Below are 17,004 nucleotides of genomic sequence, written 5' to 3' on the forward strand. Positions count from 1 at the left end.
TGTGTCCTGAACTGACTTGAAATGTTGACCTTTCGCGGTCCTGACTTAGGGGAAGAGCCAGAAGTTGCCTAATGCCAGATCACGTGACCTGAGAGATGAGGACACAGCCTTACGTGTTTACAAGGGCGCCTTTCCTTTCAGTGGCACAAGTGCCACTGACTTCCCCCCATTTTTTATCATAGCTCATAAAGACACGAAAAAGGACTCCCAAAACTGCTTCAGAAAGTGGCAAGAAGGATGGAATACGTGTTTGAAGCTAGGGGAAGTGTTTTGAAGGAGGTTAATAGCAACGTGTCTTTTCCTGTAACAAAATTTATTTAAACAATCACCATATTCCTTGATCATCTTGTGCATTTAAGCTCATGTGGAAATGACTTTATAGCAGAGGGAAGCTATGAAGAAACAGAAGAGCTTGGAAGGTGCACTGATGACTTCAGCACTGTGTGGCCTCGGTGCCCTGGGAGCTGTCTGGGGTTCTGTAGGATTCACCCAGAGATGACCACCAAGGAGCAAGGAAGCAGGCATACCTCTGTACCTACCCATTCTGCCTTTCCATGAGGCCACGGTTTTAAAGCTGCTCCTTGTCTGGCATTTCCGGCCTGTAGCTCGCCTGGGCTGAGACGCACACACAGGTGCTTCAGGAGAGAGGTGCTTGTGCTTGGGAACCTTGCACCCAGGGTACAGCGGCTTTCAGGCTGGGATCCTAGGGTGTGTGTGGGACACGGAGGGTATCTGCCACAGGCAGTGAATTCAAAACAATTAAAAACCAAGAGCACACCTTATGGTGTTATGATAGATTATTTCATAAATAAATGGATTTCTGCTTCAGCAAAATTGTATCATAAAATAATTTAGTTTTTACTTTTAAATTCCCAATTTAAGGAATGCTAATGTTAGAAAAGGGACTGAAATGATATTCATTTCTAATAAAAAACTATAGTTGATGATAGATTTATGGGTTGGACAATATTAGTAGTCTTAGTGATGCCAATCCTGCATTTCCCCAGGGAATCACTAGCCCTTGTCACATAAATAATTGCTGCTGTTCCCTTTGCCAGAGACACATGGATAAGTGTGCACATATGATTGGCTCATGCCTGGCTCCCCTGCAGCTGTCCTTTGAAGGGCATCCCAGTGATTTTTCAAAGTGAATTATTTATATACTCTTGTGACCTAATTTCTTAAAAAAGAATATATATATATATATCTGACTGTCTAAACAAACTCCACAAATTTGGTAAAAATCTGTTGTCTGCTCAGCTTTTCTTTCATGACATAGAAATTAAAAAAACAAGAATTCTATTTTACTTACAGAGACCTTATTATATGGGTAACAAACTGGTTTTTAGTAATGAAATAAATTAATAGTAAACTGCAAAATCACAATTTCCTCAGAGGATAGAGCTTACCATTATTGTAAAATGTTTGTTTCCTTGTCCTGTGACTGTAGTTTTTTTTTTTTTTAACTGATTTTAAATTATGAATTCTAATAAGTGTTTTCCACAGCTCTTTGGAATAGAGGAAGAGGAGGTCCAAGTCGCTTCCTTTTGATTTATGAATGCTGTGTGATGACTTCAGAAGTAGTGATTTCTATAGTGGATTAAGGATTGTCAGTTGAAAAGCAAAATATTTATTATGGAACAAATGGGAAATTTATTATAGAATTTTTAGAACCATCTTCTAGAAATGTGGATAAGATGTAAGGATCTTGAAGAATGGGAAGGCGGAGAGAGATGCCTCTTCAGTGTAATTGAGTTAACCTGAGGATATACTGGAAACACTCAATTAAAATCATATCCTAGGCTAAAAGAACTGCTAGCTTTCCAGCCTTGAGTTTATTTCCTACAAACACCTGTGCTGCTAAGTTTATTTGGTAGAGGCTGCGGTTATTATCACATAAAGAGAAAGCATTCACAATTTATTTTTTTTGGTAAAAGATTGATATTTCATCCAGAGGCGAGTTTTTTGTTTTTTGTTTTACTTTAAGTAAAAACAAAAACAAAAACAAAAAACCCAGAGTTTGAAAAGTTGAAAACTACACTTGTAGATGGAAAGTATATATTCACTCTACGAAAAATTTTTAAACTTTAATCAAAAGAGATGGGGGGGAGATAAAAGCAAATAAAAAATAAAAAAATCAAAACAGACCGAAGATCTAAATGTGTTTTAGAATGTAATTTTTATTTAATAGTTGTCACCATGGTGTTTTCTTTAAATCTAAAAAAGTGTCTCAAAGGATAATTAGATGGAATAATAAATTAAGAATGAATAATAAAAGACCCCATCTTTTCTCCATCATAATCAAAGACACTGCCCTGATTTAACACTCAGCATTTGAACTCACCTAGGTGGCCAATTCTTTGATAGTTCACAGTTTTTTGTTTTTAAATTTTTAATTGCAAGTTCATTAGGCAAAAATTTAATCTAAAAATGTCAGACTTTGTATTTTGTGAATAAGAAGTTACTTGAGAAATTCTCTGCTTGTCTTTTTGTTCACGTATATTTCTTGGAGTTCTGCTGGAGCTTATTTTAATAATCAGTTTAAATCAGGATAATGAGAATGCAACATATAGCCTTAAAGCCTACTGGTATTTTTGTTTTTGTTTTTTTCTGTATTTTGTTATTTTCTTATCCCAGCACCTTGCACATGCTAAGGATACACTGTACTGCTCAGCTCCATCCCCACCTCTGAGGGAGTATTTTAATTTTAGCATATGCTGACTGAGAATGTTAAATAGTTGAAATTAAAAAAAAGGTCTTCACTAGGAGGAATATAATAAAATATAACCATTCCCAAAGCTTGGTATAAAAAAATCTAAATCCTTCTTAGGGGGTGGTAAAAACAGAGCTTATCTGATTTATTATTATAGCTAAAAAACGTAAAAACATAACTGCTCTGGGACAGGAAGGAAGGCAGGACTGGATTTCTTACAGCACCATGTCTATGTTAATGGAAAAATAATCCCAGTGCATAGGCTTTAAGAATATTACATTTTCATTGTGTTGCATTTCATAAATATAATAAGTAAGTTTCAGACAGTGTCAATTGTAAGTACTTATTTATAGATAACAGAGTTCTTATATTTGTACCCTCTACTATCTTTCTTCATTTTCTTCCTCTGTCCTTGTGGTATCTTCCAAAGATTTAAATATATTAATTGACTCTGCACATTGTACTTTCTCACTAATCAGGTAGTTGCTAGAAGAAACCTTCTGAATCTGCTGCTGCCTTGAACCCAATTCTAATCAGACAGTGCCGTTTTCTGCGGTGTGTAATAGTTTAAGATACCTGATTTATCAATTAAGTAAGACAAAAAGTTTATATATTTTTCTGAATGTTAAGCTATTCCTTCCAAAGATCAAGACACATCAGCTCTGTGGACCTCAGAGAAAGTATTACAATATACAATCTGTAAGTATTCTTTCAATGCTTTCTAGATCTTCAACTCTGAGATCAGAATACTTAAACTTGAATCCCAATTATTTCTTGATGATCCGTGAAATTTATTTAAACTTCTACTTAAACTGGGGATAGTGGCATGCACCTATGGCACCAACACTCAATTCAAAAGGCATAGGCAGGAGGGTCAATGTGAATTTGAGGCCAGCTTGAACTAGAGAGCAAGATCCTGTCTCAATAAAAAAAAAATTTTTAAGTGAACATTAAGTAAAAAAAACAAACAAAAAAAAAAAAAAACAAAAAACCAACACGGTATTGTAGAGCTTGCAACATATATAGAACTACAATTTAAGATATGTCAACAATAGCATAAAGTAGAAGAGGGGAATGGAAACAGAGTTCTTAAAATATGCTTTGAAGGGCAGAATGAAAGTTACCTAGTAGAGAATATGGTAGGAGGTCTTTTGTATAAGGTAAGAGACCAAGGGATGGAGGGAGAGAGGAGAGGAGGGGAAAAACATGAAAAAAGAGTTAAGATGTGTTATGTACATGTACCAACTTCCTTCAAGAAATGTAACATTATGTACTGCAAATGTGAAACAATAAAAAATTAAAAATCTGTATACTTTGAAGTAGTATAATAGCATTTAAAGTTATACTGTGATAAAGATGTATATTTAAACTCTAGAGCCATGATTGGAGAACTGCAGCCCAAGAGACAAAATGAATTGTTTTATAAATAAAAGCTTTATTGGAACAAAGCCAAGACCATTTGTTTCCATATATGTATGGCCGACAAAGATAAAATGCTTACTTTCTAGCCCTTTACAGAAAAATTTGTTAACCCTGCCTTAGAAAAGCCACTAAAAAACCCCAACAAAACAAAGAATAGCTAGAAAGTCAATAATGACATAAAGTGGAAAATGTAAACACAAACCCTTATTAATTCAAAAGACACAGAAAAAGCAGGGCAAAGTAACTGGCTCCCTGCTGCCTCTGATACCCTGAGCAGTTCCTCGCCCACCATGCCATCCCCAGCCAGCCTTTCCTCCCTTGCCCACCTCCTCTTAGTCCTCCTTGACTTCCTCCTCCCGGAGCTGCTATTCTCAGTCTTTCTCGCCAGGTTTCCCTTCCTCTGCACTCTGTTCCCTTCTGGCTTATCTCTCCCACATCCCACTCGCTGGTCTGCCAGCCGCCACATGCATCCTCCTCTCAGGAAATGCAGAGCCATCTCCAGTTTGAGCCTCCTGCTCTTTCGTGAGTGCAAGTCCTTGCCTGTAACAGCTCCTCTTCCTGGACCTCTACACTCTTTCCATCCCCAGTCCTTACCTGCCACTGCTGCGATCCTGGGGCTAATGAGTAAGCAGTGGTAAGCCCTGGTTCAGCTTTGAGATTTAGCTTAGACATGACTTCATCCACCATCAGTCTTACCTCTCACCACCCACACATGTCCAGGCTTCTCTCTGTTATTAAAGCACTTACTATCCTGAACTATAATTCTTTATTTACTTGTGTTTCTTCTCCATGTAACTCTGAGTATCCTTAGGGTCAGGAGTAATGTCTTGATTTTTTTAAAATCTCATATATTGTACCTCTACAAGGTAGGTGTTGAACAAATATTCATTACATAACTAAGCAAAAGGTTAAAAGAATATCTACTCATAAAATGAGGGCATTATAAAACAATAGAAATATTTATTAAAGGATTCTTAAGTGCCAGGCACTTTTTAGTATGCTTTATTTACATTATTAAATAATTTCTTTTTTATAGCAAATCTGTCAGGTAGGTATTAATATTATCTTTATTAGTTGGAAAAGTGCTTTTCTGTTTTGCTTTGCTTTTTTGAGACAAGGTCTTACTATCGAGTTCAATTCTAAATCCTCTTGCTTCAGCCTCTTGAGTACTAGGGTTACAGGTGGGTGCCATCATGTGCAGTTTTGAAAAGTTTTTAAATGAGGAAAAAAGCATCATTTGTTTATTTATGCACTGATTTATAATTTCCAGCACTCTTCATTTCTTTAGAACCAGGTTTTCATCTGGTGTCATTCCGTCTGTCTTGGTCGGGACTGGGGGCTGGAATGGCTAGGGGCGGCTCACACATTGGCTCTTTTGCCGTGGGTCACCTTCCTATCTAGCATGGGAGCCTCTTCACAGCATGGTGATGTCACAGAAGTCAGGTTCTTTGTTTGGTTTTGTTTTTTATGATGGTTAGCTTTTCCCAGCGCAAGCTTTCTAAGAACAATTCTTTTTCAGAGACCCTAAAAGAAGCCTCCAAGTTTTTGATTACCTAGCTTTGAAAGTTATACAAAGTTTCATTTCCATTAGAGTCTTTCATTTAAAAAAAATGGAAACTAGAGAGTCAGCCCAGATAAGGGTTAATAAGGGCTTGAGTGTCAGGAATACGGATCATGGGAGAAGCTGGGCGTCATTAAAGACATGCTACCATGGCCCCCAAGTGGCAGTGAGGATTTTAAGGAGAAAGGGATTACTTTATATGGAACTCTTGAGGAAGACATTTCACCAACAAGATGATGAGGTGGGAAGCTTTGATGAATGTGTGACTTCTCACTAAGGAGGTAAAAATGTTTATGGGAAAATGAACATATCCCTTTAAGAGGATCTGGATTTGAATCCTGCCTCTTTCATTCATCCAGGGTGGCTTTTGGGCTGAGAACTGCACAGGATTACTGAGTAGGGTGCTGGTATCCTAGCTCACACCAGTGGTTCATGGAAATGGAGCTGTGATTATTACTCATCAATGGATGACATTCCAACATGTGTACAGGCAGAAGCCAGAAAATACACTGAAGACTTGCTCATGAACTCCAGCACTGAGTTGGCAGTGGGAATGGATTGGTTTCTGTGTAACTAATGCACAGATTTGATCATCTGGATGCTTTTAAGATTTGTTCCTCAATATGTAATGAGCTCCTTTCTTTTTCTGGTTGCTTTCACGATTTTTGCTTTATCTCTCATTTTCATCAATTTTGCTCTGATGTCTTTTTGTGTTTGCAATTAATTTCCTATTTGTAGTAACAAATTACCAAAAACTTAGCGGTTTTTAAGTACACATTTATTATCTTGCACAGACATGAGTAGCCTGAAAATATGTCTTACAGAGTTAAAAATGAGATACATGCAGGGCTGGTTTCTTCCCAGAGTGCCCAGGAAAGAATCCAGGCCCCATGTTTTCAGCTTTTAGAGGCTGCCTGCATTCCCCAGCTCGAGGTGTATGTATCCTCACTCCACGCTGACTTTGCTTTCACCGTCACACTTCTCTCCTCCCTAGGTTTGCACTGGGCCTGCCTAGATAACTCACAAGAATCGCTATGGCAAGATCCTTAATTTAATCATATCTGCAAAGTGACAGAAGGCAACATCCGTAAGTCTAGAGGTTAGAAAATGATCAACTTAGCCAGGCACATAGCTCAACAACAAAGTGCCTGCCTGAAGTGCAAGGTCCTCAGTTCAATTCTCAGTGCGAGGAGGAGGAGGAGGAGGAGGGGGAGGGGGAGGAAGGAAGGAAGGAAGGAAGGAAGGAAGGAAGGAAGAAAGAAAGAAAGATACTGTGTCTGTGGGTTTATAGTTTTCATTAAACTTGGAAAACTGTTTCTTTAACTTTTTCATTTTGCATTCTAACATTTTGCCTATGATTTCAATACTTGTTTTATACTGGAGATTGAACCCAGAGCCTTGTACTTGTTAGGCAAGCAATCTATCATTCCAGCCCTCCAACACGTGTTTATTAGATTTTTGACATAGTTTTACAGGCCATTGATGTTATATTTATTTTTTCTTCAGTGTTTTTGTTTTTTGATACAAGGTCTCACTATGTATTCCAGGCTGGCCTGGAACTTTCTGTATAGACCAGACTGGCTTGGAATTCATGATTCTCCTGTTTCAGCCTCCTGATACTGGGAGAGCAGGTGTAGATAGTTTTTATTACTGTATTTTGAATCCAGTTATCTAGTTGGCTGTTAATTCTAGTTAGCGTATTCTTTCTTTTAGATATTGTATTTTCATTTGGAAGTTGTTTTTAGATTTCTCTTGTATATTTAATTTCTCTTATCATTATCAATATTTCTTACTTTCTTAAATATGTGAAATGTATTTATACAAGCTGTTTTGTATTTTTTCTGATGATTCTAACATATATGTGATAGATTTTCTCTTAACTAGGGGTCATATGACTATTTTTTGCATGACTGATAATTTTTATTTAAATACCAGACATTTTAAATTTCATGTCTTTGAGGACTTTTTACGTCTTACTGTTTTTCCATGAACTCTTATTGGGCTGTGTTTTGAAACACACGTAAGCCACCTAGAATTAGTTTCAAAGCTTGCTTTTTATGATTTGTGTTGAATGGTCCACAGCAGCTTTTATTCTAGAGCTAATATGACCCTGCTACTATAGAAGGAGCCCATACAAGAATCAATCCAATGCACCGTGTGTGAGGAAGTCTATTCATTCAAACTGATAAAAATATAGCTTACATGAAATCACTATGGTTTCTATGCGTATTTACTTCTTTTGGTTTATTCTTGGGCCTTGGGTGGTTTTCTTGCAAACATGATTGTTTAGATAAGTACTCAGATGAAGGTATGAAGAATGTGCTCTGCGGATCTCTGAAGCTGTCTCTTTGTAGCTCCCTTCTCTCAATTGCTTTGCCCCACAAATTCTGGTCACATTGGCTTCCCTGCCCTTTTTAATTAACAAGACAACCACAGTCTAGTGGGTTCCTTTACATACTCTATAGCCTCCCTAGGCCCTAAGCTGGGGCAGTCATAGGATTTCTCTCTTGTGAATTACAGTTCTGTACTACCCGTTGTTTGATGTTTGCAAACTATTGCTTTATGTATTTTGCCTGGTTATCTGCTTAGAATGGGAGGGTAAACCCAGTTCCTACTATTCCATTATAGCCAAAAGCTTTCAGTATTTTTTCTAAGTGCAAAAATAAACATACATTAGACATATATTTATTTAATAGACAATATAGAAGCACTTTTGCTGTCACTTGCTCAGAAGAGGTGAACCACTGTCAGCATCGAATATTACTGTCCTTAATTCTAGAGTTGCCAGTTCCATAGATCTCAATATAGAACAGAAAAGATATGTGACAATCTCCCTCTCCAATCTGATAAGATTTACAATTTATCTTAAATAGCTTACACTAACCCCTTTGCATCTTATCCTGCCCACTTCCATAACATTTTGACACTCAAATATGATGGTCAAATTTATGTGTCAGTTGACTGGACCATAGGATGCCCACATATCTGGTTAAAAAGTATTTTTGAATGTGTTTTTGAAAATGTTTCTTTCTTTTTTTGTGTGAGTGTATGTACCAGAAATCGAACCGAGGACCTCATGCTTGCCAGGCAGGCACTGTGCTGCTGAAACATATCCCTGGTCTGAAAGGGGTTTCTGGAGTTTAACGTTTGAATTAGTTGATTAGGTAGTACAGGTAGTCCTTCTTAGTGTGGATGAGAATTGCCCAACGCTTTGAAGTCCAGAATCAAAGAAAAAGGGGAAAGAAAGCTGAGCTCTCCCTCTGTGACTACCCGGCCTGGGACATCAAACTGCCCTTCCCTCCGCACTCCTGATCTCAGGCCTTTCAGACTCGGGCTGGAATCTACATTGGTTCCCTGCCTCTCGGGCCTTTGAATGACCCCGTCAGCTTTCAAATGTCAAAGCATGGTATTTCTCACCCTCCGTTATCATGTGACTCAGTTCTTTATAAGAAATCTGGTTCTGTAGCACACACATACATATAACAGGGTACACACACATATACACATGCGCACACACATACATACACCACTTAGCTCCATTTCCTATTGGTTCTGTTTCTCTGGAGAACTCCAAAATACCAGAGTTGGGCTCCTATGGTTATGGATCTGTTTCCTGTGACCCATCCTGTCATTACTACAGCTTAATGTACTAAAGCCAGACCAATTATTAAATAAAAATTGGAATTAGATTGATGGACAGAGAGAATTGGAGGTGTAGTTCAGTAGTAGGGCACTTATTTAGCATGTAAGAGTCCCTGGGTTCAATACCCAGCAGTGAAACAAAAGACAGACAGACAGACAGACAGATACACAAGTTATAGAAACTGAGAGCAATAAAGAGAGATTTATACTTTGTGTGGCTGTAACATGTAAATTCAGAAGGTAGGAGCTGCCACATTCTGAGTGGACTAAGGTGACCTATCCAACAAGTATAGAGAAAAACACAGCATGTTGAAAAATAGAAATAGCAGAATATGATCTGCATTTCTAATATATTGCCTAGTCTTAATTTCATTCCTTTCTGAATTCTTGACCTCATATCCTATGATAACTTCTTTTGCTAAGACTGCAGAGGTTTGTAACTGAACTGGAATTTGGGTCGCCTAAAGCAAACTACTCTTCCATCTGGCTGACCAAATCTTTGCTATCATCAAGTGTGGGAGAGACCCATTGTTCTATTTTGTGAGAGACTCTCTACCACTTTGTGCTCTAATTCCCAGAATTCGTATCTTTCTCTGATTGCAGTACCTTGACTCCCTTGTGCCAACAACTCCTGAGCTGCTTCAGTCTTGCCCCAGACCTCAGTGACTGCTGGCCCTCTGCCTGGTTTGTGGTCTGCCCTTTAGAACCAAGCCCATTGCACGCAAGCTCCTCCCATCAGATTCCTAGCTTCTGTGCTTCTGTCTGGGAGCGACTTGTGACCACAACAAAGAGCTGACATGCTCCCTATATGCAAGGCCAGACCCAAAGGTTATATAGATTTTTCTGTCGACAGTTCTTCTTTCCAATCCAAAGTCATAGGAGAAGCTTGGCAGTGGGAGAGTGAGTGGTGTTCATTGTTACCTCCCCTTTTCTTTCAAGACAGCCCCTCGCCAATGCTCACCTATGTAAAAAAAAAGTATAATTGAACACATTAATAATGAAGATTCAATTATGCTATTTTCCAGGGTTGCATACACCCTGAAAACTGGCACTTTCAGAATAAAAATGGACAAGTACTGCCTCCTATATCTTGAGTATGTATTATTATTGAAGTTCACTTTTAATTTTACACAGCCATGTTCCTCCCCAGCTGATCATAAATTTTCAGAGCCCTGACATAAAACAATTTTTAGCAAGAAAGTGCATGAGGGAAGTTATAGGAGGTTATTAAAGCAGTTGAGAGAAAGCTAAATATTTCTGAACAGGTCATAAATGAAGCTTTAAAATGATCAGTTAGATAGCCTAAGAGTACTGATTATCAAAATTTAGAAGTTATAAAATTCCATGCGAATTTAGATTACAACTATTAAATTGTTTCATGGATTTGTCCAAACTCCATAGATAGGAACATTTTTTAAAGAGCAGTTTTTTTGTCTCTGTAGTAAGTTTCAATTGCTTTTCATTTTACGAGCTAAAAAGCCAATGTCAATTTGTTTTATAATAATAAGCCTTTTTTCCAAACCTAGAAGATATTAAAATAAAATATATACTACAGTCAATTTTTTTTGGTACTTGGAGTCAAACTTAAGACCTTGCGTTTACCACGCAGGCACTGTGCTGCTGAACTATATCCCCAGCCCACTATAGTCAATTTTTAAAAAAGAGTACTTAGCCTCAAATTCTACTTAAGAAACAGTGAGAAAATGTAACCAAGGACTTGAGTATATAATGTATAGATGATGAAAAACAAAAGACATAAAAGTACATCCAACTTAACAAAGGTGCAAACTGATACTACATCATGATGCTTTTATTTGTTCATAACATAAACAGAAAGTTTAGTAAGGTAAGCCTTTGAGACTTGTAAAGGTACTGAAGTGATTACTCACACCCTGCTCTCGGGTGTGTAACTGGTAGAACCTTTTTCAGAATAAATTGGCAACCACTCTAAAGAATATTAAGCATGTTCCGACCCATCTACTTCTTTTGGTACCGGGGATTGAACTCATGACCTCAGGCTTACCAGGCAAGCACTTAAACCATTGCACTAAATCCTTGGCCCTGATTCTACCCCTTGACTCAGAACTTTCCCTACAGAACTTTTATGCTAGAAAACAATCAGACCTGTGGATAAAGATTTATACACAAAGATTTTCATAAACAAACTTATAAAACTTGCTCTAAAATAATTTTAGCTGCTAGTACCCAAAAATCCTGACACAAGCTATCTTAAGTAAAGAGCAAATGTATTTCATAGAACAGGAAATGCAGAGAAGGAAGAAGTTTTTAGAATTATAATTCTGTGATTCAGCAGTGTCATCAAAGAATCGTTTCATTCGTCTGCTCTGTAATTTTCAGAGTTGACAGAAAGATAGCTGCACAACCAAAATTTCCAATGTCTACAGGAACAAGAGAGACTTAATAAGAGGGAACTTCCCCAAATTCTTTCCTTCAGCATTTCCCTTCACGTGTTGTTGGCTCGCAATTGTCTCACGCTATTTCTGAACCAGTAATGGGGAAAGAGAACTGCATATTCTTAGGTCCACTCTTAGAACTCATACTGCACTCATTTCTTTTTGAGACACATGGCTAGCTAAGGCTATTTGGATGAAGAGTGAATTCCTGAGCAAAATATTCTTTTGAAAAATGATAAAAATGTACAACAGAAAATTAATTTTTTAATAAAATATATATCCACACATACATATGCGAATGAATTCAAATAATAATTTGGTAAACTAAATTGTGGTACATTCATGTTGTATGGTAAATTGTCTGTTTATTATAAATATTGTTTCTGAAAATGTTGATTTGTATTGAATATTTGAGAGGCTGGAAAATCTAAGATCAAAGTGTTGGCTGATTTAGTTCCTGGTGAGGGGCATCTTTTTGGCTTCTAAATGGCTCCCTTCTTACAGTGACTTCACATGGCAGCAAAAAGATAAAGGAGGGAGAGACAGAGAGAGAGAGAGAAGAGAAGCTCTGTGGTCTTTTCTTATTAAGGTACTACCTCGTGACCTCATCTAAACCTAATTATTTCACAAAGTTCCTATTTTCAAATACTACTACATTGGACATTAGAGGCTCAGTTCATGAATTGAGGGAGAAATAAACATTCAGGCCAAAACAAATATATCAACAAAACAAAATAGATGAAAGAGCACAGAAAACTACATATACATTATCTCTGTGTGATACATATGCATATGTGTTAGCATATACAGAAAAATCAAAAAGAGATGATAAAATGTTAACTATACATGTATCTTGTCTAATAAGATCATTATTGTTTTTTACTGTCTTCTCTATCCTTTTCTACTTTTTCATTTTCTACATAGGTATACATTAAAATTATTTGTAAAAATTCCATTTTTATGTGAGGTTAGTGGCAGTTCTAATTTTAGTAAAGTTAATGCCCCATCTCTAATTACTCTAATTACTATGGAATACATACTTGTGAGTTGAGTCTACCAAAGACCAGGTATGTTGGATTGTTTGGTTGAAAAGTCTTTAAAAGGAATTTCCTTTGCCTGTTTACATGAGTTGAAGAGTTGATATTTATTCCTCAAAGAGCCAGCCTGCTTTTGATATCAGAATCTGTGATACTTCTGATAAACTTTTTGAAAAGTTTGTACTACTGGTGGCTGCTGACTACTACTGGGGCCTAGGGATCTTTCTATCTTTGTTTTTCTATCTTTCTTGTTCTTATTTTATTTTTTATTATTTTTATTTTTATTTTTTGAGATAGAGTCTGGTTATATAATTTGGGATATCCTTGAACTTACTGAGCATTTCCAGGCTGGCTTGGAACTCACGGTGATCCTCTTCCCAAGTGCTGGAATCGTGGAATAGTGGCCACCACGCCAGGCCGCTAGGAAAATGTATTTTTAAGAGTAGTGATTGAGCACTATGATGAAATACTTCTTAGACTATGGTTCCCTGGCTCTCCAATTAGCTACTGACCGCCACGCTGACATATTTGAACGAGTGGCAGCCTTCCATTCACTGCCTCATCCAAGGGTATCATCTGTGGCCTAAAAGGACATTGGAAGAGTCACACAGGAAAAAATGTAAGAACTGAAAACGAGAACTTTTAGGATATTTCCTCCTCCTGCCCCTTCAGTGGAGAGGTGTAAGGACTGACCGTCTATACCAGTTTGTCCAGAACTAAGGTTCCTCAGGATGTGGGACTGTTAAGTGCTAAAACTAGATATGTCCTGGGAAAACAGAGATGGGTTGATCTTCCTGGTGAAAGCTCCAGGAACTGTTTTTAAGCAAAAAAGGAACATCTAAGATCACTGAAAAATGACTTAAGGAACTAAAAAAGGTCCACGTTGTTTTCTTACAATCTCTCATGGAGAATTCCAAGCAGTTTCTGTTGTACTGCTAAGGAATGGAATTTTTGCCATTTTTCAGCCAACAGTCAAGGGAAGCAGGGAGACTCTGGGGGCTGGGTGGGGTAGCAATGTCAGGAAACGCTTAGAAGGCAAAGACAAGTAAAATCCAGCAAAGAGGGGCCTTTCTTGTCCAGAGGAATCTCCTACAGAAACCTAGTCCACTGGCGTATTTTTTTTTTTAATTGCAAGGATTTGATCCTTTTATAAGGCTTACAATCTAAAATTTTGTTCACCTTTATCTTCATTTTCAGTGTTAAAGATCTGTTGTCATGACAACCTTGTGAACTCAGTAGTTCAAACTCCTTAATGTTTGTTGGGGTCTGCTAAAACTGCAGGTTTTTTTTTAAAAGCCTTTGTATTTTATCTCTCAATCTCTTTAGCAATAATTGCATGAATTTAAAATAATATGAATACTGGAGCCACATTTGCCAATAAAAAAATCTCTAATAATTTTACCATAAGCCTCATTCTCAATTATAGAGAACAAGAGCAAAACTATACTGTGTTTTTGCAAGATTATATGAATAGATGCAGCCTGTGTAGTACTTCACAACACTACCCTGTTCTTTTCTACTAAATTTGATTCTCAGAAAGATCAAGAAAAAAAAAATGGGAAAATCCTTATATAGCTAATGATAACATACAATGAAAAACTTGAAAAGTAAGCTAAAAACATTTTAAAAATGCATGATTAGTGGCATCTCCAACATTAAATGCAACTGAGAAAAATATATTTAATACTTGAATCCAATTCAAACAAGTTTATTGAATACTATATAAACTGCACTGAATAGATAGTTCAAATTCATCGCCTGTAGGCTAATGAGATGCATTTTATGTGTTTCCTGCATTAGCATGTGAAAGCACAGACTAGCATCTTAATGTTTCTGTGTTAGTTAAATGGATCAGTTTATTATTTAGGATGCATAGTGGGAAATATGCTTGAGAAATTAGCCAATTTTCTTTTTGAAATTTTATTTCTTCCACTTTCCCCTCTTTTTCCTGCATTTGGAGTATGTACTGGATTGGGTCCTGTGTATGGCGCAGAATTCACAGAGGGTTCTGCTAAGAAGAATAATAGAACATTTTGCTACTCATGGGTGCTCTTATGGACTCTGTGTGTCTGGAATATTGTGAGAGGTGGGTGGGTCTGGAATGGATTCTAGATTTAGAAAGTAAATTCTTCAGTTTTCTGAAGGTCACGCAAGGTGGAGCTGAATTTAGTCAAGCTCTGGCCAAGATTCCTTCTGCTGTAGGTTTGTAACCTCTCTTTCTTAAGAGTATTTACCTTGAAAATTTGTCATGATAAATCCTTTTTCTGCAAATGCACATCTTCTACAACCTAGGAATGTCTTTTTTTGTTTGCATGTTTTTGAGACAGGGTCTTGCTTTGTAGTGCAGGATGGCCTTGAACTCATATAGCCCAGGCTGGCCTCATACTCATGGCAATCCTCCTGCCTCAGCATCCTGAGTGCTTGGAATATAGGCACACGCCACTGTATTCTGCTGTAGGAATGCCTTTCTTAATGGCCTGGGATGCATATCTTCAAAATGTAATCAAGAAAGATGGGGTCCCTGCCACTCAGTCTCTGTGGGACGGTAGGGACCCAGTTTGATAAATGATAGCAAATATAGATGAACTCTGCCTAACATCCTCTAGTACTTTTCCATTAGCTTACACTAAGCCTACCTTTTATCTTGGTGGAACTGAGTTCAGTCCTTCTTCCCAATTGAGTTAGTGTCTTTTCCCTATTATATAATAGTCTATATTTTATCTTTCTTTAACTTTAAGAATCAGATATTTTATTAAAGCCTTATTCTTTCTCTTAACTTTCCTACCATATCCCACTAAAACCAAACAGAATATCAAAAGAAGCCTGTGTACTTAAGAAACATTTTTTTTGAGATAGGGGTCTTTATGTTGCCCATGCTGGTCTCACACTCATGCACTCAAGAGATCTCCCTGCCTCAGCCTACAATAGTCTGTCTGAATAAACTTTTCCAGTGTGATACCCCCTACTCAATCAATTAAGCTAACAAAATTTAAAAATTCTAATTTATTGTATAATTTGTGGCCTAAAACCAAAAGAAAATCTTTAAAGATAGAAACATTCTGCCTCAGCTGGTTCCTGAAATTCTGACATTTTGCATATTAGAATTGTATTTTTAAAAAATATTTCTTTAAATGCTTGTTTTCTTTTTAATTTTTTTTATTTTAAAGAGATTAAGATAAAAGAGGACATTACAAAGCAGATCAGAACAATTTAAACAATACAGTATTTCACATGACAACCTGATATAACAGAAGCTACCCTAATGTCTCTTTCTTGAAACAGTTGAGCATATCTTCAGACATAATAGTATCAAACATAACAAAATAGTATAAAACCATTAAAGAGAATGAAAGTATTACAGGGTATTCAGAACCAAATAACAGAAAATGAACAGTGGTTACTATATTATCCCATTGTCCATAAAAAATTTGTTTATACTACTACACATGATAAAATCCAATAAGATCCAACATGATAGAACCAATGGAAACAAGAACAAACTATGGTAGGACTTCAAAATAAGATGGTATTAAATCAGCACTGGCTATTATAATGTCTTATTTTCTTCAAAATAGCTGTTCATACCATCACAGATAATAAAATCAAACAACCCAGGATAAAACCATTCCAACTAATGAATGGAAGCATTATAAGGCTTCAAAGCAGTGTAATGGGGAATCATGATTACCATAATCTTTTATGTGCTCTTACTGTTTTTTACACTAGGGAGACTATACGGTATTTATACATGTGATTTCGATTTATTTCACTTATGAGTATGGTCTCAACCTGCGTGCATTTATTTATAAATATTTCAGTGTGATCACTTTATAGCTGAATAGTACTCCATTGTATAAAAATACCACAACTTTTTTATCTATTCCTCAGTTGATGGACACTTAAGTTATTTCCAAGATCTGGCTATTACAAATTGTGCTGCTATAAACATGGGTGCACATATATCACTGTGGTATGATGTTTTCAGTTCCTCTGGGAATATGCCTAGAAGCAGAACAGCTGGGTCAAATGGAACTTCCAAATCCAGCTTTTTGAGAAATCTCCAGACTGACCTCCACAGTGGTTGTACTAGTCTACACTCCCACCAACAGTGTAGGAGAGTTCCTTTTTCCCCCACAGCCTCTCCAGCATTTGTTGTTGGTGGCTTTCTTGATCCTGGCCATTCTTTCAGGAGTGAGATGGAATCTTGGTGTGGTT

At 37.0% G+C, this 17,004-nt stretch overlaps 1 long non-coding RNA gene across 1 annotated transcript; it reads right to left on the reverse strand.

Moving 5' to 3' along the window:
• Positions 1-539: 539 nt before the first annotated feature.
• Positions 540-4,811, reverse strand: LOC134472930 (uncharacterized). Its single transcript, XR_010042964.1, has 2 exons — positions 4,730-4,811; positions 540-732 (listed from the first exon to the last, which is right to left on the reverse strand). It is a non-coding gene; the product is annotated as an uncharacterized LOC134472930 (long non-coding RNA).
• Positions 4,812-17,004: the final 12,193 nt, after the last annotated feature.

Source organism: Cavia porcellus, unplaced genomic scaffold, assembly GCF_034190915.1.
Source record: "Cavia porcellus strain 051 isolate PalLab524CR breed Dunkin Hartley unplaced genomic scaffold, mCavPor4.1 scaffold_2, whole genome shotgun sequence".
Taxonomy (NCBI): domain Eukaryota; kingdom Metazoa; phylum Chordata; class Mammalia; order Rodentia; family Caviidae; genus Cavia; species Cavia porcellus.